This window comes from Coptis chinensis, chromosome 2 (genome assembly GCF_015680905.1).
Source record: "Coptis chinensis isolate HL-2020 chromosome 2, ASM1568090v1, whole genome shotgun sequence".
Lineage (NCBI taxonomy): Eukaryota > Viridiplantae > Streptophyta > Magnoliopsida > Ranunculales > Ranunculaceae > Coptis > Coptis chinensis.
The window spans coordinates 41,352,806-41,369,520 of NC_141457.1; the positions used below are offsets into that span (position 1 = coordinate 41,352,806).

Sequence of the window (16,715 nt, forward strand, 5' to 3'; positions counted from 1 at the left end):
GCAATCAACTAATTGTTGCATCGAGAGTGCCAGTTTTTCTTTAATCTTGATGGCAAGTGTTGCTTCTACGGGCAAAGTGTTTGTAACTGCGTAGCATGCACCTTGAAGTTGCATCTTGGGATCGTTCATAACACTGATATTTCTCCAGTCGAAATAAATCAAGTGCTTGAAAAAGACAACTATGGAAAATGTGGTCACTGCTCTAAGTCTCTAACAAAGGCAAGGAGTGTGACTGATATCGTCTAATTTAATTCAATTAGTTTGTTTAATTTGCAAATATCATACGATATATCCGAATATATCTTATATTTAACCATATATAACGATATATCACAATACACATATATTTTGCCAGCCAAAAAGATATGTATCCCTAAAATATCATATATATACCGAAAAATCGGGCCTCCAACATATCCAACAATATGGATATTTTGGGCCTTGCTATGATAAAGTGTATTTGGTACGATTTTAGCATTAGGCAAAAATTGGAAAGAGTGAACTTGTGCTTTGGTTAAATAGGGAATGTTGCTTAAAATAGATATGGTAAGAAAAATGCAATGTAGTGACCATATTTGTGATCACCAATGTGGCATGTGTTAAGAGTCCTAAGAGCACAAAATTTACATAGGATAGGAGCACAGTGACATATATAGCCTGAGAAGAGAAGAAAAAGAAAAGTGGTTGACCCATGGACCATAGGATGTCATGAGTAGTAGAAATCAAGGGTTAAGAATAGATCAACCAAGGGGAGATAACCCATGAAATTTAGGGATTGAAAAAGAGACCAAAAGAGGCGGCCATAAGAGAGAGAGAGTACGACGCGGCTTGTCCTCTACCTTTTCGAAATCCATGACTCCGGTCAGGAAGATGTCCTAAAAATGAATAAGAAATATATCCTCTGGCAAGTTGGTTAAGCCAATCAACTCAAATGTTTTTCTCCCCCATGTAAACAATACACATTAAAGAGATTGACATCTTGATTATGACTATGACCCCTTTGAAGGGTGCTAATACTTGCAAAGTCGGTGGTCCATATTTTTGGGCTGATAGGCGAAAACCAAGTAACTAAAAGATTCTCATATTTGATATATTTTTGTTGGATGAATAAAAGATAATAACAACGTGTGATTCAATGGAGATGGGATGGAAAAGATATGTGTATATAATCATGTATTTTACTTAAATTTCATGAGGGTACAAGTGGATGGTTAACAAGGGCGGATCATGATTCTCCGCCAGGGGGGGGGGGGGGGGTACTATCTCTAATTGTTATTATTATTATTTTGGAAATTTGTTGGGGAGAGGGGGCTATAGCCCATTCGTGGTGATGAACTCGCTAACAGTAAATAAGGGATTTATATGTATAGAGCTCGAGGTTCTGCATACTCATAGTGGTAGCATTTTGCCAAATCCTGGTGAATAGCCTAAGCTTCCCAACACACGAAGGTTACATATAGGTATCGGTGCATCATATCACAAACAATAATTTCAGTCAACAATAACAAGTGCTAGCTAAAGATACTATTACAAGATTTCTAGTTATAGTGAATATATGCATCATGTTCAGCTGCAATATGTTGAACGATATTAGGCAAAGCTGGAAGAGGAGAGAGGATGCTGATGGAAAATTGGGTGGGACAAATGGAGGAATTTCACCAAGTACCTATAACCTAGTAGCTCGAGACATAGTTGTGGCCTCTTGAAAATCATTAGGGTGTAGTGAAGCAGTGTGTTGACTATTGTATCGAGCCAACGCTCGTTGTCCTTCAATTCCTCTATAGAAGCATAACTTTCGTGCATATAGTATTAGAAAAAACTAGTCACTTGTTTGTCACACTCAAACCATATCTTATACATACAACTCATGATTATGTCCCCGAAATACAATGTAACAAGCTTTCTTGCCCATATTTGATATACACATAGTACGATGCAATGGATAACACAAAAACTAGTCATCAACGAAAGAACATGGCATCAAAAAAAAAGTATAAGCCATATTTATACTCAAGTGGGTCATGATAGAGACAATTTTCTCATTCATTACTAAATGGTTTTGGACGATTCCAATATCTACGTATTCCTAATACAAAGAATTACATAATAACTAAACCATTTTTCCAACAATCTACAGCCATATCTCTCTTCCTACAAATAATCCCCTTCATCTATTTCTCTATCCACTCTCAGGCTCTCATCACAAGCTAAGAAAAACAAGGTTTGGTTTTTAAGGGAGAAACCACATTCTAGCATTTACAAGGTCTTCATTGTTTTTCATAAGCAAACATGGTTCTGAGGAGAAGTAAGGACCACTTAATTGGTTTGCCTAGTTATATATTTTTTCAAAATTTAATCTACATTGCTTACTAAACTTTACTTGGTTTGTCCTTCAATGGGAAACTCTAAATGAAAATGAATAATGATGTGAGGAGCATAATGTTATTATTATAATAATAAATTAGTACTCACCTTTACATGGTTTGTGCTACTGCAATAGCGTGGAAATCCCTTGCTTGTTCATATATGTGAATACACAATATCTTGTAGCATACTACTATAAAAAACACTTGAGTTGTATATTATTAATTTGGTTTAGATCTTCAATTATCATATTTATTTTGTTGCATATTAGTATTAAATCACCAGAAATTGCATATTTGCATTGTTACTTAGGGTATTAAGCTTTTTCAAGCCTTTATTTTAATTTCCTATAAATACAAGAACTATTGTGATAAAATATTGAAGTAATAACCTTTAAAACTATGCGGCACTATGTATTGCAAAACATATGAAAATTAACAAAATAAAAAATCCATTATTTTAATTTATAAAACAGGTGATGAACAAGCCGTAAGAAACAAAAAACCAGTGTTTTAAATAATATAAACTACATTGTTTATGGTTTTTAGAACATACGAAGTATGTGATTGAAATGTAATGAGAACATTAACTGCAATAATAAAGTATTTTATGATGAACAAAGTAATATCATTATGATATAACCTTTGAGCCGATATTATAACATACAAAAACGTACACTCACTGTCATAAAATTTTACTAGTAATGGGCTAACTAATCGTGCAAGTTAAACTAGATAGGTATGTTAGTCTAGGAATCCAAATCCTATTATAATTCGTAATACACATCAACTACCATATTTAAGTTTTTTAAACTTTAGTAACAACTAACATTTAGGCTAACTATAATTTACATGATAAAGCAACTGCAACTGTTATGTTATTGACATTAATATCATGATAATCATTATTTCCCAAATATTTTGGTCACTTTGGTGGCTACGAATACTCGTTATAATTATGAAAACTATAAAATCAAATGACATTAGCTATTGTTATAAAAAATGCACCTGAATTTTATACCATATCTTAAATATATTAACACGTGACAAATATGTAAATATAGTATTGTTTTGAAAAATAATAATTACAAAATATATAAATAAAATGTTATGGTAGAAAATGTAATTATAAGGTGGGTTTGGTTAGATCTAAAGTCCATAACTGGCCCGACCCAAATGGCCAAAAACAAAAGCAAAACCACTAGAGTCCAGAAACATTAAATATCTTTTAATACTTTTTAATTTTTATAGGACATAAGATGATATATTAAATCATCCTTTTTACAGATAAATATGATAACTTCAAATATAAACTTAAACGTTGAAAAAAACAAAATAGTTCCATTCAATATTGAGGGCAAACAAAACTTTTATGTTAACGTACACATTAATTATATCGTACATTAGAATGATTCTAACAACATCTAAATTAATATTGCATGTTTATTAATTTCCAAAATAGTAAACAGATCATGCAACCAAGCGCACTTCAAATTGGACAACAATAAACAATTTGATTTCATTCGAATTTCCTAAATATAATGGAAATAACGGTGATTCAACTCCTATGCTCAGATACCACATACAGAAAAATCATTGTCCATACAGAAAAATCAAAATAATAAAAATAAAAATCAGATTTAATACAGTTACTTTTCTTTTCATTTTTTAATGACAGTTATCTTCAAGTAAGGATTTTACTTCTAAAACTATTTGTTCAGTCTCTTTAACAATTGCCGCAAGTTCTAGACCTCTGTGCATTTTCAAGGTTGTGATTGACATTTCCCACATTTTCTCAGACAAACTTGACAATTTGTTTTAGTTCTCCAAGCTACATCACCAAATCTTCGTTTGTCCTGCAAAATTAGTGAAACATTAAACACAAATACTCATATAATTATTGAAATAACTCTGAATACTAAATGAAAAAATCATCGTCTTTTGAATGTTTCATGTAAGATGTGATTATATTAATGTTCTATATTACTTAATGAACCATTTAATCGAATCATTCTCATAATGATGGTCCATGAGAATGAGAATCAAGCTAAATGAGATTTTGATTTTGAATATGTTGGTTATTTATGCCTCTCGCCATTGGTTAGAAATTAATGTTTTTATACGTTTCTCGTAATTTATGGACATGAGGAGTAACCAGAAAATAAATGTGAGAAACTCGTCCTCTCTTCTACCGTTAGTTAAGTTTAGAAACCCATTATTCTAAGCATTAATTTTAACACGCTTAAAGTTAAGTAATGGTTAAATAAGACGAACGATTATTCTAAGATGACCATTCAAGTGATTATTGATTTTCTATTACCGTTTTAGGATCATGATTGTTACGGATCAAGGTAAGTTATTTTATAGATTCATTATTCATGTTCAATATACTTGTGAAATAACTTATGATTTTGATCTTTAATACACTATTAAAATAAAATAGCAATACATGTGGTATCGGAGTATAGGAATTGAATCACTCTTATTTACATTATATATTGATCGATGAAATTCGAATAAATTGTATAAGCTATTTTTGTCAAAATTTGACTACAAATGACTGTATTATCTGTTTACTAATTTTGGAAATGAATAAACATGCAATATTAATTTAGATGTTGTTAAAATTATTATGATGTATCATATAATTGAATGGGTATGTTAACATTGAAATTTTGCATGTCCTGTAATATTGAACTAGCTATAAGTAAGAGATGGCTAATGCTATGGATTAAAATGGACTCTGAACCTGCAATGGTAGCCTACCATGGGAGATGCAACTGAGATGGAGAAATTGTCGCACCAAGCTTCAGGCCTTCAAATTCACATCCATTTTCAGAGAAGCCAATTTCTCTGCAGATGCAATTGCAAAAGCTGGAGTGTCACTTCAGACTAATGAAAATCTAATCTACGAGGGCAAACCACCTTGGTTACTACACTGGGAGTTACATTTTCAATAGTTTTTTAGATTCTAATCTTGTTTACAATTCAAAATCATGTATTATGTTTTTGGATACTCTAAGCTTGATCATGGTAGGACATCATAGTCCATACCACACATTTTTTGTAACCGTTTATGTTTTTAATATAATTTCTACTTGTCAAGCAAAAAAAAAGTAATATTGAATAATTTGAGTAGGGTGGTGATAAACATCCAAAAGTGTATATTTAGCCCCTTAATAATATATCATTTAGGCTATAATGTTAGTAAATATCATGAATAAACATTATTTATTTGCTTTTGTAGGTTTCAACCTTCATTTAGTGAAATTACAACAAAAATCGGCATTTTAGCAAGGAATATGGTGTAGGTCAAGCCTAGGAGCAAAATGTGGGAGAGTGGTAATCGATTCTTCGTATATGCAAAGAGGCAGATGTGGGAGAGATATACAAGGTATTTTTCTGTGCATCAGTAGACTACATCTGGAAGGAAAGGAATGCTCGCAGATTCTAGCAAACTACCAAGTCAGCGCAAAGGATATTTGAGAAAATGGTAAGGGATACAAGGAACTATTTGCAAGTCTTAAGACCTGAAATCAATGACTCGGCTAGAGCTAGAAATCTTTTTCATAGACTTAACATTGATACCAGATATAATATGCAAAGGCAAATAGACTGTGTTTGGTGCCCACCAATTGGTAATTGAGTGAAAGCCAATACTGATGGCGCCTTGAGTAGTAATGGAGTTGGTCAAGGCGGGGTAATAAGAGACAAAGATGGGCAGGTGTTAGCTGGATTTAGTGTGTGGCAGTGGCGGCATGGCTTCTGTGCTTTTTCAGGAAATCAAAGCAATAGACATATGCTTACACAGATGTATAGTAGAAGGCTACAAAGAAGTGGAGGTTGAATCTGACTCATTGAGAGCTGTGAATGCAATCAACAAGGTGGAGAAACCTCCTTGGTTCTACCTTGATGTGATTAAAGCTATAGACATAAAAAGGTCCAAGTTCACATTTATCTCCTTCTCTCATGCCTATAGAGAAGTGAACTGAGCTGCGGACTATCTAGATTCACTTCATGACGCATCAAATTTTGTTGTACAATTTGTCCCTCCATTAGATCATAGACTACAATGTATTGTAAATGATGATGCAAGTGGACTAATTTATGTACGAAACAGTTCAATCAATACAGGTGAGGCGCCTAACCCTAGATTAACTTTAAAAAAAAAAAAAAAAAAAAAAAAACTAGGAGCAAAAGAGTCCAAGAGAAGCACAAGAAGGTAAAATTCAAGCCTTAAAAGCCTGGTCAAACTGGTTTTTGTATGTGAAAAAGAGAGGGAAAACTTCCAAATTGCATATCGTTTGAACCATAAGTCCGTTTGAGGCGTGTGATCTATCAAAATGATCAGCGCAATGAGCTCTTCGCTATAAGATATCACAAGATAATATTTGATGGAGAAATTTTGATCAAAATTCTATACAGGTCCGAAATCAGCAAAAGTGGGCCCACAATGCCCATCCTTTTTAGGGTTTTTGACCTAATTAGAGTTTCTACCTCCTTTGGGACTATCTTGAGATAAGATAAGAAAAGATAAAAATCAAGGATAGAGTTCAAATAAAGATAAAGATCAAGAGAAGATAGAGATCAAAGATAAAGATAAAGAATTACATTATTCCTCCTCTAGCTTGCTTGCTTCCTATAAAGAATGTATCTAGCCTTGATTTGAGGCATTGTACTTCTCATTTGGAACATTATAGAACCCAAAACAAGATAAAGATCAAGGATAAAAATCAATGGATAAAGATCAAAGATAAGGACCGAAGAGTTACACTCTATCCTTCCACTATTTCGTTAGCTTCTAAAGAATGAATCTAGCCAATATCTAGGCATTGTACTTCCTCTCCTATGTTCTCTATAAATAGAGAAGTGTATTTCTATTGTATTTTTTGTACCTAGTGTCATAGTTTAATTTCATTCTTCTATTCAATCTCCTTTCATTATTGTTATTTGCTTCATTGTTATTTCAATTTCATGTTTAGTTTTAGTTTAATGATCTTAGGCTAAATCCCTCCTAATAAGGGGTAGAATGAAGCCAACGTGAGAACTCCATGAGTAATCTAGTTAGATCTATTTGTATGTGTTTTAATATGTTATTTTCTTTGCTCATATAGAGATAGAAAGTAAAGAAAAAGATGTTAGTGAATTTCTACTTCAATATAAAGATAGAAGTAGTAGGAATTACACATGCCTAACTGTAAGTGATATAGAGATAGAGACTTAAAATTAAGGGATAAGTTCATTCTCATTAGGTTGTAAAACAATTGGTATGAATGATCTTGATAAAAGTTTGATTTTTCTTATTAGGTTGTAAAACAATTGGTAAGTTAAATCAATCTTTGAGGGTATTAGTTTTTGCATTAGGTTGTAAATATAAGAAATTGGTGTTTAAACAAGTATTCTTTTGCAAATAGTTTTAATTAGATTACAAGTGAAGCTATCTCAGATGGTAGAGTTCTACTCTCTATTATTCTTATCCATCTTCATATATCTTAGTTTATTGCTTTCATAGTATAATCAATCCATTATTCAAAATCCCACTCTCATCCCCTTTCTCTTCTCCTCAATGATTTGAATATTAACTTTCACAATAACAAAGAGTGTTCAATAACCTTTACTCCATATTGCAATGATGTTTTAGAGAGTGTAAGGTACAAATAATTTGATTAGAAGTAAGGTAGAATAGTTTAGTTTAGGTGTGTTGAAGTGCATGCTTAGATTGAGTTAATCATAATTTTATCTCTTATCATGTGGTAAATTTGAAAGTTGTACTGATACTCCGTATGTATTGAACAATTTCGCGGGAAATTAATTGTTCAACACGAAGAGACAAAGTTACAACGATCTTTAGAGCTAATGTCATTGGTTTCAAAGATCGTAATTGTTGGAATCATCTTCGTGACGTGAGGTATAAGCTTGATGCTGGGTTAATTGTTACAATTGTTCATCACTTTCAAACTATCCAGTTTAGATGTAGATTACTACAAGATGAGACAAAGGAGAGTTAGTTCCATATGGCCTTTTTTTTTACAACTTGGAAAGAAGCAAAGGGGGGGGGGGACAACAATTTCCATTATTACTTACTCAGACCTGACCATGAGAGATGTTGGTTATGCTATTGGCAGACTAAAAAAAATGGTGAGAAGTTGGGACATTATTTGTATCACAAAGGCTCGGATTTTAAAAGGAGATGTTAAGAAATGTCTAAAATTGACATTCAGGGTTGAAGATTTTGAGAGAAGATAGAACACACTGATGAGTAAATACGAATTAAGTGACCATCTTTGGCTCATTGAAATGTTTGAAGATCATGAGGCATGAGTTCCTATGTACAATCAAACTACTTTTTTTGTTGGTATGAACACTACTTGTCGTAGTGAGGGAATCACTGAGTTTTTTAAAAATCGTATCAAAGATACCACTAATTTAATGAAATTTGTTAAAAAATATGAACAAGCTTTGAAGACCATGGAAGTGAATGAGAGAACAAATTATGAGTTGGAACAAATTAAAATAATCGTATTTTGAGTTGGAGAATTTATATTTTGAAGTATGCAGCCAAGATATATACATGAATGATGTTTAAAAAGTTTAGGACTCAATTTTTGAATGTTGAGTTGTACATATGTTGTGAAATAGATTAAAATTAAACCAAGGATGGTGGTGAGAGTGAGCATTGGGTTGTGCAATGGAATCCTTAGACATGTGTAGGCCGCGGTATTTGTGAATGTAATCATTATGAGTTTGTTGGAATACCATGTGTCCACATACTAAAGATGTTATCAAAACTTGATGTCTATGAAATCCCTGAAAGTATTATTAATAAAAGATGGATGAAATGGGCTAATAGATTTTGGAAGGTAGGAAGGAAGGGTCTCTTTGTCAAGAACAAGTTGATGCCATGAACCTTGGTTATTTGTGTCAAGAAGCAACTAAGTTGGCGTGGATTGCATCTCGAACTCCAACAAGCTATAAAATATTTTTTGGATGGTCTAAGAGAACTCGGTAAACAAATGTCAGAAATTATATCCGATAAAGTTGTTGATGAAGAAGATGTTATAGAAGAATCAGATGTTCCATGTGCTTCAAGGGAGGACCCTTGTCCAGTTCAACTGCTTCTAGTAATTTTAGATCCCAATGTTTCACAAATGAAAGGTAGGAGCAAACAAAAAGGATGGGTTAATAGGAAAACATACCATAAATTTGCATGCTATTGAAGTAGCAACAAACAATAACAAAACGAAGTGTCATTCTTGCAATACTTATGTTGACCATGACAACTGTAATTGTCCTCAAAATGCAACATCAATAAGAGCAAAGTCGGCTCCCCAGGCCCAGAGTGATCCTGGAGCCAGTGCCGGCCCTGAGTTTCTGATGGCCCGAAGCCAACTCTTAAAATATGGCACTATATGTGTAAATTCACATGTCAAAAACAAAATCGATACATTTTTTGCCTAGCATTATTATTTGTTATCTCCTCTTTTTAGTCGAATTCCTTTTTGTTTTATGTAACAAATAAGATTTTATGCATATTTTGACTTCGTAATATGTGAAATAGCAAGTGGAGTTAATAATTGTATTAGCCATATATAAGCTACAATTAAGCCTATAATTATATTGTTCTTATTAGTAAGTGTATATTGCAAGGTGTGTTAAACTGTTTCAGTGGACTCTAGTGGTGGACTGGTGGCCCCTTACTTTGCCAAAATAATGGGGGCCCAAAGCGCTTGCTTGTGTGGCTTTGCCTCAGGGCCGGCACTGCCTGAAGCTGCTACAAAGTGATTGCTTCTTATGGCTATTTCCTAGTGGTGGCTTGGCGACAAACTGAGAAAGGTGTTCTTGTTGACAATTTTTAAGATACGTAGAAATTATTTATTTTTTGCAGATATTTCGAATGCAGAGGATTTGGGACACTCTTAGCTTGCCCCCAAGTCTTAGTTAGATCATGATATATATCTGCAGATGGCTCAACCACCCGCTCTCATTCGGACATCGCAAAATATTTCTGCAAAGGGCCCATCTCATCAACGCTTAGTAGTATAAGTCGAATCATATCCAGGAACAACTAAGCCTATCCTCAAGTTTGATTTGGACATGAGGGTTCAAGGATGGCTCATCCCACTCGCGCTCAGTAGTATAACTCGAAGCATATTTGCAAAGGGTTTTCTCGAACCCATTCGCTCTCATTCGGAAAGCGCAATGACATATCTGCAAAGGTTTTTCTCGAACCCCTCCGTACGTTCTCATTCGGAAAACACAATGACATATCTGTGAAGGGTCTTCTTGAACCCCTCCGCTTAAGGCTTTGGCACAAGGGTCCGAGACAACTCTGTTTGCCCCCACACACGTGCTTTAGCCCCGAGGGTTCGCGGATCCGATCCCACCCTGCTTAAGATGCTGAACAATGTGAGGCATGACTAAGAACTGCTCAGCCTACCACCATGTGTTTTCATAGTATAACAAATGTATATTCTATTGAATACGTCAACAAAATTCTCAAGGTATTGAAAGATAAAAGTGCACTTATATGTAACCCAATACAAATACACAATGCTATATATCATATGCACATAAAATTAAACTGAATAGGGTGTCGGCCGACTCGTATCAAACATTATTAATGGCCACGGTACCCTACACTATTTTAGTACCTGCATCATTATCATCCACAATAAACATCCAGCTTCATTCCAAGCATCCAACACCAACTCTATATATGCAAGCATTGCAATCTCACAAGTAACAATCATATATATGGACCTAATTAAGTACATACTATGGAGTAATGGACTTACCTTTTAGGGCATATATTTTCCAATTGACATGCTTATATAATTTTTCAATTGGTGCACATTTGCTTCTAAAAGTGCTTCTTTGCCCCCATAAAAAGTCCCTTTCATAATAAGGCCGCAGAGATGTTTCAAGATGTGAAATAAAACAATAGCATTTCTAACACACGCAAATTAAGTGACCATGCATCTATGACCAAGAGAGATCATTATATATAACTCCGTGTAATAACACAAGTATCTATCCAATACTTGAGAGCTTCACCAAACATGGGGCAAATCTTTGATGTTCATGTAATAAAATGCCTCAGCTAGCTAGTCAAAGTCTCAAACATTATTTACACATTTTGAAACTTGAATGAAATAAAACAACTACCCACATAATTAATCTCAGAGCAAAATAACTCAGGAACATGGTAAGCCATTTTAATTATAATCACAAGCTCGAAGTGGATATTGATTCACTCACTAATAATTAAAAATAAAAACTTATATACCTGAGTTGGTGTTGTAGATCTGCCATGCATTCAAAAGATAAAAATAGATTAGATAGATAAGGAGTCTCTTACTCATCCGTTTGGGATTTTGATTGGGCCATGGTTTGCAGAAACTTTGAAACCATCAATATATCGAGGAATGGATTTTCATGGCAACGACAATTCTAAACAGAACATAATTCATGGCAGCGAATATCAGGAGTGAAATTAATGCAAATAATGCCCCAAATTCTCCAACAATTGAAAAGAAGAGTATAGTATGAACCTAGTTGATCGAAATCTCAACAAACTCTTGGATTTTGATTCGAATAGGACACATCAACTTTTCATCTTGTAGCCCCAACAAAGGCGAGTAAGAAGTAGGATCCAAAGAGGGTAAGCTTTGTAGCAGTTTTCGATTCAGTGATGAAGTATAAGAAACTAATATAAGGAAAGAGAGAAGCAACACTGCTACACCGTGTTAATAATGAATCTTCTATTTTTCCAAAACTTAAACTCCTTACATCTTGTAAATGGGTTATTCTTGATATTTAGTTAGGAGAAATGGTGGTAGGACAACGGATCTATTTCACTTGTTTGTGTTTCACCAAGTAGATCGATAATTCTTTCACTAGCACAGAGTGATGAAGTTAAAGCCCTTCAGATCTATTTAGTAGAAAAATTGATACGCTTTTCAATGCGGTAGAGAACAATTTTTTATATCCTCTCCCCACATACTTGTATGACCCCATTTCATCCTTTCTAATCTCCTAAGTCGGACCTTCTTAGTTTGATGGGAAAAATGATAAAATAATCATGATTTGAATTGACCGGCTTAACCCATTTGGGTTCCTTACGTAGTACCCCCTTACCGGAGGATCAAGCTGTGTCGTAATTCTCCTTCATTTTCCGCCACCTCCATCCCCCACCCTCTTTCTCTTTTATATCTCTCCACTTTTCTTGCTAGCCCTCCATCTATTTGACCTTGCATGATATTGGGCCAAATTCTATACAAAACCCATAGTTACAAATATATTCCACTGCAAACTATACAATCCAATTAGTTAGTTAGTAGACATACCACCTCACTGGTCATAAAATGTACTATTTTTATTTTATTTTTTTTCCCGATAAAACACATATATTATAAATTACTTAACTAAAATCCGGTACAATGTTCAAATCCACCATACCAGGTGGTAGAGGATCCCTGAAATGCTTGTGGAGAGCCCACTGAGCAAACTCATGTGCCTCTACATTATAGTTTCTATTGACCCATTTAAAATTACAAGATAAAAAACTCCTAGATATCACCAAAATGTTGTCCCTAATAGGCAGTAGTCTCCATTCTACAAAAACATTTTCAATAGTGGATTGTAGAGTCTTAATAGCATTCCAAGGGGGGTCCGAGAGTACACACCCTGGATTCCAAGAAAAAAAAGTACTACTAGTGCTAGCTCTTGTAAAACTTTGACTAACAGCTCCCTAGGTGAATAGTTCTTTCTCAAAACTATTCACCAAGTATGAAGTATGTCCTTAAACAATTAACAAATCATTCATAAACAATTAACAAATCATTCATAGTGGGTTTTGACTATCATTCCATCAGCGTAAAGTTCGTCTTTTCTAGTAGAGGTAAAATAGTCACTTTTTCCACAAAAAGTCTCTCTCTCTTTCTAACCGATTCTTAACCGATTCCAACCGAATCTAACCAATTCTAACCGATTTTTAACCGATTCCGATCATTTCCGACAAATTTTTACCTTTGTCTGAGTAACTTTGTTTTCGTTTCTCTCAAGGTCTTAGTAGATGGTCAATCTAGCTAACAAATTTGTACAAACAAGAACCTAGTTTCACTATTGTAGTCTGTGGTTTTTGAAGGGCGGTAGTTGGGAGTGTGACTGTGCGAGTTGATCCAGCATTCACATTTTCAATACATCTCCATCACTGTTACAGGTACAGTTGGGCTCCGGTTTTGGGTTTCGTTCAGTTTGTCTGTAGTTGTCATTACTGCTACTTTTCAGAGTGGGAATTATCATTGTTCCGTTTTTCAGACTAGAAATTGGTGGATGAGATTGGTCTTTGGGTCTGAATTCATTTAGGTTGGAGGATTGTTTTGTTTGGGAAAGATCTTGTTAGCTTAGTTGTTTATGACAAGGGAAGAAGCGCCATGATTGTATTGAGTGGGAATTGCAGAGGTGTAGGTCTTAATTCAACAAGACAGGAACTAAAAAATGCTATAACTGTAGAAAGACCATCTCTTGTATTTGTGTGTGAAACAAAGTCAGGGTGGAAGAAATCAGGTAGACTAATCCGAAAGCTTGGTTTCTCTGATGCATGTATTGTTCCTTCTCAGGGATTGTCTGGTGGTTTATGGTTACTGTGGTCTGATTTGTGTACGGTAACTATTTTATATAAATCTTCATGGATTATTCACACTGAAATTCATGAAAGTGGGAAAGTTTGGTACTTCTCGGGTATTTACACCAGTCCAGATCCAGTAATTCGCACTACACAATGGGAGCAATTACATCTGTTCAAACCACCATCCAGACAACCGTGGTTGTGTATAGGGGATTTAAATGAGGTGCTTAAACCAGAAGAAAAACGAGGAAGGATCCCTTTCAGTCCTTCTAAAGCAAAGCAATGAATAACTGTGAGTTGTTTGATATTGGATACAAAGGACCGGTGTTTACTTGGTGTAATGGTAAAAAAGGACGGAACAAAACTCATGAGCGCATTGATAAAGCATTGGCAAATGTTGAATGGAGATTATGCTTCCCAAATGACTGTCTTTATCATAAGCATAGTACTGAATCTGATCACAAGATGCTGGTTATTAAGCCAAATACAACAACACCATATCACCCGAGACCTTTTCAGTTTGAGGCCTTCTGGTTAGAAGAGACAGGATGTCAAGAAGTTATTGCTGAAGCCTGGCAACCACCTGTATGGGGGTCCGCCTCTCATGTCCTTACAGAGAAATTGAAGATTTGTCAGCATAAGCTTAAATGGTGGAATAAGAATATTTTTGGCCATCTAGATGTGGTAATTAAAAGGTCTGCATATTAATTGGAGAATATATTAGACAAAATAGCTTCATTACCTAATCCTCCAGATGCTCTATTTCAAGAAGAACTTTAATACAAAGAAGAACACCAGAAACTACTCCGACAAAAAGAGATTTTATGGGCTGAAAAATCTGGTCAAATGTGGTTTATTCAGGGTGAACTTAATACTACATATTTTCACACAGTAGTTACAAGGAGAAGTCACAAGTCTAATATAGTTCGCCTGAAAAAAGCTGATGGAAGTGAGGTTCCTGATAGGGAGCAAATTGGGAACCAGTTTGTGCAGTACTACCCGAGTTATGACAACGAAAGATCCACTCATAGATGATTCCTACCTTGATGTTGTCCCATATGTAATATCAAATGAAGAGAATCAGCAGTTATTAGCACCGGTAACCGATAAAGAGATTTTTTCTACTCTTAAAAAGATGGGTCACTTCAAATCACCAGGTCCTAATGGATTTCAGGTAATTTTTTAACCTTAAATACTGGAATATTGTGGGTGCCCAAGTATGTTCCATGGTTAAATACTTCTTATCACATGATACTTTTGCTCAAAATATAAATCACACTTTTCTGGTGCTCATCCCTAAAGTGGAAAATCCCTTTACACCTGAACAATTTCGTCCAATCAGTTTAGCAAATGTTTCTTATAAGATTATATCGAAGATTATCTCAAATAGAATCCGTCCTCTTCTCAGTAAGCTAATTGGACCAAACCAAAGTGTTTTTTTGCCAAACAGAGATATTCATGACAATGTCCTTTTAGCTCATGAAGCTTTCCATTTCATCCGCTCTCGAAAGAACAGGAATAAGAGAATATATGCTCTTAAAGTTGATATGCAAAAGGCCTATGATCAAATTGAATGGAATTTTCTGAAAGCGGTATTGTTGAGATTCATTTTCCATAATGATTGGGTTGCTAAGATAATGTTCTGTGTTTCTACAGTGTCTTTCTCAGTTTTACTTAATGGGTCTTCTTTCGGGTTCTTCAAGCCAACTCGTGGACTTTGACAAGGAGACCCATTGTCTCCCTATTTGTTTATCTTATGCTCAGAGGTCTTATCTCTCCAGCTTCACCAAGCTCATGCAAGTCAGCAACTCACGGGCCTCAAATTGTCTCGTCAAGGTTGCTCCTTATCACATTTGATGTATGCTGATGATTTATTGTTGTTTAGGAAGTGTGATTTACAACAAACCCATACTTTGAATGATGTGATTGATAAATATTGTGAATTTTCTAGTCAACAAGTAAACCGTTCTAAGTCACAATTTATTCACAACAAGCACCTCCCGCGACTATTCAAGAATGCTTTATCCAGGAGATTAAAAGTTCCAGCAACGACTCAGTTCCCCAATTACTTAGGGGTTCCATCTTTATTGGGGAGATCCAAAACAGATAAGTTTCAACCTCTTATTGAACGATTTCAGTCTAGACTTGCTGGCTGGAAAGTAGCAACACTTTCAAAAGGAGGAAGGCTAACTTTAGCACAGTCAGTACTATCTGCACTCCCAACATATTTGATGGCTTGCACTCTCATTCCTGCAGGTGTGCTGGATCAAATGGATCGCATAAGACGGGTTTTTTATGGGGGCATGATACAAGTCAACATAAATTTCATTATTTTAATTGGGAGCTCGTATGCACGCCCAAGTCTTACGGAGGCCTGGGACTATGAAATATCCAACTACAGAATTATTCTTTGTTAGGTAAGAAAGCATGGCAGCTAATGGAACCTTCTATTTGGGCTTCAAATGTTAAGTCTCGATATTTTTCGGCATCGTCATTTATGCAAGCTAGATTACTATCGACTGCATCACCATGTTTAAAAAATATTTGGAAGATGAAACCTATACTCAGTCATGGTCTTATTTGGAAAGTTGGTGATGGTTTGTCCATAGATGCATGGAAAGACAGGTGGATACCTTCTTTAGATTCCAGTTTCACTCTTCCTCCAAGAGCACCAGAATGCATGTATGAAAGAGTGGCAGACTTTATAAATCCCCAAACAAGAC

The 16,715-nt window shown here is 34.9% G+C and overlaps 1 long non-coding RNA gene across 1 annotated transcript in view; it reads left to right on the forward strand.

Moving 5' to 3' along the window:
- The first annotated feature begins 13,205 nt into the window (after positions 1 to 13,205).
- The window catches only part of LOC147516065 (uncharacterized), a 48,241-nt gene continuing 44,731 nt past the window's right edge, over positions 13,206 to 16,715 (forward strand). The window contains exon 1 of the long non-coding RNA XR_015210914.1: positions 13,206 to 15,166. This is a non-coding gene — a long non-coding RNA (uncharacterized LOC147516065). The remainder of the gene's footprint in view (positions 15,167 to 16,715) is intronic.